The sequence below is a fragment of the Oncorhynchus masou genome, chromosome 24 (assembly GCF_036934945.1).
Source record: "Oncorhynchus masou masou isolate Uvic2021 chromosome 24, UVic_Omas_1.1, whole genome shotgun sequence".
NCBI classification, from domain to species: Eukaryota; Metazoa; Chordata; class Actinopteri; order Salmoniformes; family Salmonidae; genus Oncorhynchus; species Oncorhynchus masou.
This window is the reverse complement of record NC_088235.1, coordinates 11,262,172-11,268,811: the sequence shown is the minus strand read 5'-3', so window position 1 is coordinate 11,268,811 and position 6,640 is coordinate 11,262,172.

Here is a 6,640-nt window from a genome sequence, read left to right as displayed (position 1 = left end):
CTGGATTTTTTTTCTCATTTTGTCTGTCATAGTTGAAGTGTTCCCATGATGAAAATAACAGGCCTCTCATCATCTTTTTAAGTGGGAGAACTTGCACAATTGGTGGCTGAGTAAATACTTTTTTGCCCCACTGTATATGGGGCTTTTTATGGGTTAGGGTGTGATATGAGTGGGCATTCTATGTTGCATGTCTAGTTAGTCTGTTTCTATGTGTTTTGGCCTGATATGGTTCTCAATCAGGGGCAGGTGTTTGTCGTTGTCTCTGATTGGGAACCATATTTAGGTAGCCTGTGTTGTATTGTGGTTCGTGGGTTATTGTCTATGTGAAGTTGCCTGTGTCTGCACTCGTTGGTCATAGCGTCACGTTGTTTTTGTTGCTCTTCGTGTTCGTCCTTCAATAAAAGAAGAGTGTATTCTAATCACGCTGTGCTTTGGTCTTCCCTTTACGACGATCGTGACACTAACAGTGAAATGCTGACTGACAGGCCCTTACCAACAATGCAGAGATATATTTTTTGAAATAGAAAAATAAATACATAATGAATAATGATAACTTGGCTATATACACGGGGTGCCAATACTGAGTTGATGTGCAGGGGTACCAGGTAATAACATGGCTATATACACAGGGTACCAGGTAATAACATGGCTATATACACAGGGTACCAGGTAATAACATGGCTATATACACGGGGTACCAGGTAATAACATGGTTATATACACGGGGTACCAGTACCGAGACGATGTGCAGGGGTACCAGGTAATAACATGGCTATATACACAGGGTACCAGATAATAACATGGTTATATACACAGGGTACCAGTACCTAGACGATGTGCAGGGGTACCAGGTAATAATATGGCTATATACAGGAAGTACCAGGTAATAACATGGCTATATACAGGGGGTACCAGGTAATAACATGGCTATATACAGGAAGTACAAGGTAATAACATGGTTATATACAGGAAGTACCAGGTAATAACATGGCTATATACACAGGGTACCAGTACCTAGACGATGTGCAGGGGTACCAGGTAATAACATGGCTATATACACAGGGTACCAGGTAATAACATGGTTATATACAGGGGTTACCAGTACCGAGACGATGTGCAGGGGTACCAGGTAATACCATGGCTATATACAGGGGGTACCAGGTAATAACATGGCTATATACACGGGGTCAAGACGATGTGCAGGGATACCAGACCTGACCTCTACCTCATCATACTGCATGCTACAGACCTCTACCTCATCATACTGCATGCTACAGACATGACCACTACTTCATCATACTGCATGCTACAGACCTCTACTTCATCATACTGCATGCTACAGACATGACCTCTACTTCATCATACTGCATGCTACAGACCTCTACTTCATCATACTGCATGCTACAGACATGACCTCTACTTCATATATATCCCATTTAGCAGACGCTTTTGTCCAAAGCGACTTACAAGTCGGCTGGGGCCACTACTTTTACATATGGGTGGTCCCAGCGGGAATCGAACCCACGACGCTTGGCGTTGCAAGCGCCATGCTCTACCGACTGAGCCACACAGGACCCCCATACTTCATCACACTGCATGCTACAGACCTCTACTTCATCATACTGCATGCTACAGACATGACCTCTACTTCATCATACTGCATGCTACAGACATGACCTCTACCTCATCATACTGCATGCTACAGACATGACTCTACCTCATCATACTGCATGCTACAGACCTCTACCTCATCATACTGCATGCTACAGACATGACCTCATCATACTGCATGTTACAGATACCTCATCATACTGCATGCTACAGACCTCTACCTCATCATACTGCATGCTACAGACATGACCTCTACTTCATCATACTGCATGCTACAGACCTCTTCCTCATCATACTGCATGATACAGACATGACCTCTAGTTCATCATACTGCATGCTACAGACATGACATCTACCTCATCATACTGCATGCTACAGACATGACCTCTACTTCATCATACTGCATGCTACAGACATGACCTCTACCTCATCATACTGCATGCTACAGACATGACCTCTACTTCATCATACTGCATGCTACAGACATGACCTCTACTTCATCATACTGCATGCTACAGACCTCTACCTCATCATACTGCATGCTACAGACATGACATCTACCTCATCATACTGCATGCTACAGACCTCTACCTCATCATACTGCATGCTACAGACATGACCTCTACTTCATCATACTGCATGCTACAGACATGACCTCTACCTCATCATACTGCATGCTACAGACATGACCTCTACCTCATCATACTGCATGCTACAGACCTCTACCTCATCATACTGCATGCTACAGACCTCTACCTCATCATACTGCATGTTACAGACCTCTACCTCATCATACTGCATGCTACAGACCTCTACCTCATCATACTGCATGCTACAGACATGACCTCTACTTCATCATACTGCATGCTACAGACCTCTTCCTCATCATACTGCATGATACAGACATGACCTCTAGTTCATCATACTGCATGCTACAGACATGACATCTACCTCATCATACTGCATGCTACAGACATGACCTCTACTTCATCATACTGCATGCTACAGACATGACCTCTACCTCATCATACTGCATGCTACAGACATGACCTCTACTTCATCATACTGCATGCTACAGACATGACCTCTACTTCATCATACTGCATGCTACAGACCTCTACCTCATCATACTGCATGCTACAGACATGACATCTACCTCATCATACTGCATGCTACAGACCTCTACCTCATCATACTGCATGCTACAGACATGACCTCTACTTCATCATACTGCATGCTACAGACATGACCTCTACCTCATCATACTGCACGCTACAGACATGACCTCTACCTCATCATACTGCATGCTACAGACCTCTACCTCATCATACTGCATGCTACAGACATGACCTCTACTTCATCGTACTGCATGCTACAGACCTCTACTTCATCGTACTGCATGCTACAGACCTCTACCTCATCATACTGCATGCTACAGACATGAACAGCTGAGATGTAAGAGCGTAAAGTCTGAGAGAAAGAGAAATGCCAGTGTTACCTAGTTGAGTCGTGTCCTTTAAAACGTCTTTGAAGTTGAGGCCGCTGTTGAGTGTTGACTCTCTGCACCGGTGGAGGACAGGGGTGTCTCTCTGTCCATTCTTCTCCAGCTCTTGGAGCACCTCACTGGGCTTTAGAGGTGCAGCCTTCAGGCCCCTGCTCCAGCCTGAAGAGTCCCATACAGTCCATCTGACCAGGTCCTGTAACTTCACCACTACCTTCTCAGACACAGCCAGGACCTCATCCTGCAGACAGGGGGGAGATAATATAATGGAATATCATATCATATAACAAAGTAGTTTAAACATGAGACAATTTAGGAGGGGGGAATATTAAACGCAACAGCACCATCACACAGAGAGAGAGGATGTCTTCCTGAGTCAGACCAGCACCATCACAGAGAGAGAGGGTGTCTTCCTGAGTCAGGCCAGCACCATCACAGAGAGAGAGAGAGAGGATGTCTTCCTGAGTCAGACCAGCTCCATCACAGAGAGAGAGAGAGGATGTCTTCCTGAGTCAGACCAGCTCCATCACAGAGAGAGAGGATGTCTTCCTGAGTCAGACCAGCTCCATCACAGAGAGAGAGGATGTCTTCCTGAGCCAGACCAGCTCCATCACAGAGAGAGAGCTTGTCTTCCTGAGCCAGACCAGCTCCATCACAGAGAGAGAGCTTGTCTCCTGAGAGCACTCAGGATGTCTTCCTGAGCCAGACCAGCTCCATCACCAGAGAGAGAGGATGTCTTCCTGAGTCAGACCAGCTCCATCACAGAGAGAGGATCCTGAGTCAGACCAGCTCCATCACAGAGAGAGGATGTCTTCCTGAGTCAGACCAGCTCCATCACAGAGAGAGAGGATGTCTTCCTGAGTCAGACCAGCTCCATCACAGAGAGAGGATGTCTTCCTGAGTCAGACCAGCTCCATCACAGAGAGGATGTCTTCCTGAGTCAGACCAGCTCCATCACAGAGAGAGGATGTCTTCCTGAGTCAGACCAGCTCCATCACAGAGAGAGGATGTCTTCCTGAGTCAGACCAGCTCCATCACAGAGAGAGAGGATGTCTTCCTGAGTCAGACCAGCTCCATCAGGATGTCTTCCTGAGTCAGACCAGCTCCATCACAGAGAGAGAGAGGATGTCTTCCTGAGTCAGACCAGCTCCATCACAGAGAGAGAGGATGTCTTCCTGAGTCAGACCAGCTCCATCACAGAGAGAGGATGTCTTCCTGAGTCAGACCAGCTCCATCACAGAGAGAGAGGATGTCTTCCTGAGTCAGACCAGCTCCATCACAGAGAGAGGATGTCTTCCTGAGTCAGACCAGCTCCATCACAGAGAGAGAGGATGTCTTCCTGAGTCAGACCAGCTCCATCACAGAGAGAGGATGTCTTCCTGAGTCAGACCAGCTCCATCACAGAGAGAGAGGATGTCTTCCTGAGTCAGACCAGCTCCATCACAGAGAGAGAGGATGTCTTCCTGAGTCAGACCAGCTCCATCACAGAGAGAGAGGATGTCTTCCTGAGTCAGACCAGCTCCATCACAGAGAGAGAGAGGATGTCTTCCTGAGTCAGACCAGCTCCATCACAGAGAGAGAGGATGTCTTCCTGAGTCAGACCAGCTCCATCACAGAGAGAGAGGATGTCTTCCTGAGTCAGACCAGCTCCATCAGAGAGCTTGTCTTCCAGACCAGCTCCATCACAGAGAGAGATGTCTTCCTGAGCCAGACCAGCTCCATCACAGAGAGAGATGTCTTCCTGAGCCAGACCAGCTCCATCACAGAGAGGAGGATGTCTTCCTGAGCCAGACCAGCTCCATCACAGAGAGAGAGGATGTCTTCCTGAGTCAGACCAGCTCCATCACAGAGAGGATGTCTTCCTGAGTCAGACCAGCTCCATCACAGAGAGAGAGGATGTCTTCCTGAGTCAGACCAGCTCCATCACAGAGAGAGAGGATGTCTTCCTGAGTCAGACCAGCTCCATCACAGAGAGAGAGGATGTCTTCCTGAGTCAGACCAGCTCCATCACAGAGAGAGAGGATGTCTTCCTGAGTCAGACCAGCTCCATCACAGAGAGAGAGGATGTCTTCCTGAGTCAGACCAGCTCCATCACAGAGAGAGGATGTCTTCCTGAGTCAGACCAGCTCCATCACAGAGAGAGAGGATGTCTTCCTGAGTCAGACCAGCTCCATCACAGAGAGAGAGGATGTCTTCCTGAGTCAGACCAGCTCCATCACAGAGAGAGAGGATGTCTTCCTGAGCCAGACCAGCTCCATCACAGAGAGAGAGGATGTCTTCCTGAGTCAGACCAGCTCCATCACAGAGAGAGAGGAGGTCTTCCTGAGTCAGACCAGCTCCATCACAGAGAGAGAGGATGTCTTCCTGAGTCAGACCAGCTCCATCACAGAGAGAGGATGTCTTCCTGAGTCAGACCAGCTCCATCACAGAGAGAGAGGATGTCTTCCTGAGTCAGACCAGCTCCATCACAGAGAGAGAGGATGTCTTCCTGAGTCAGACCAGCTCCATCACAGAGAGAGGATGTCTTCCTGAGTCAGACCAGCTCCATCACAGAGAGAGGATGTCTTCCTGAGTCAGACCAGCTCCATCACAGAGAGAGAGAGGATGTCTTCCTGAGTCAGACCAGCTCCATCACAGAGAGAGAGGATGTCTTCCTGAGTCAGACCAGCTCCATCACAGAGAGAGAGGATGTCTTCCTGAGTCAGACCAGCTCCATCACAGAGAGAGAGGATGTCTTCCTGAGTCAGACCAGCTCCATCACAGAGAGAGAGAGGATGTCTTCCTGAGTCAGACCAGCTCCATCACAGAGAGAGGATGTCTTCCTGAGTCAGACCAGCTCCATCACAGAGAGAGAGGATGTCTTCCTGAGTCAGACCAGCTCCATCACAGAGAGAGAGAGGATGTCTTCCTGAGTCAGACCAGCTCCATCACAGAGAGAGAGGATGTCTTCCTGAGTCAGACCAGCTCCATCACACAGAGAGAGGATGTCTTCCTGAGTCAGACCCGCACCATCACACAGAGAGAGGATGTCTTCCTGAGTCAGACCAGCTCCATCACAGAGAGAGGATGTCTTCCTGAGTCAGACCAGCTCCATCACAGAGAGAGGATGTCTTCCTGAGTCAGACCAGCTCCATCACAGAGAGAGAGGATGTCTTCCTGAGTCAGACCAGCTCCATCACAGAGAGAGAGGATGTCTTCCTGAGTCAGACCAGCTCCATCACAGAGAGAGAGGATGTCTTCCTGAGTCAGACCAGCTCCATCACAGAGAGGATGTCTTCCTGAGTCAGACCAGCTCCATCACAGAGAGAGAGAGAGGATGTCTTCCTGAGTCAGACCAGCTCCATCACAGAGAGAGAGGATGTCTTCCTGAGTCAGACCAGCTCCATCACAGAGAGAGAGCTTGTCTTCCTGAGCCAGACCAGCTCCATCACAGAGAGAGGATGTCTTCCTGAGTCAGACCAGCTCCATCACAGAGAGAGAGAGGATGTCTTCCTGAGTCAGACCAGCTCCATCACAGAGAGAGAGGAT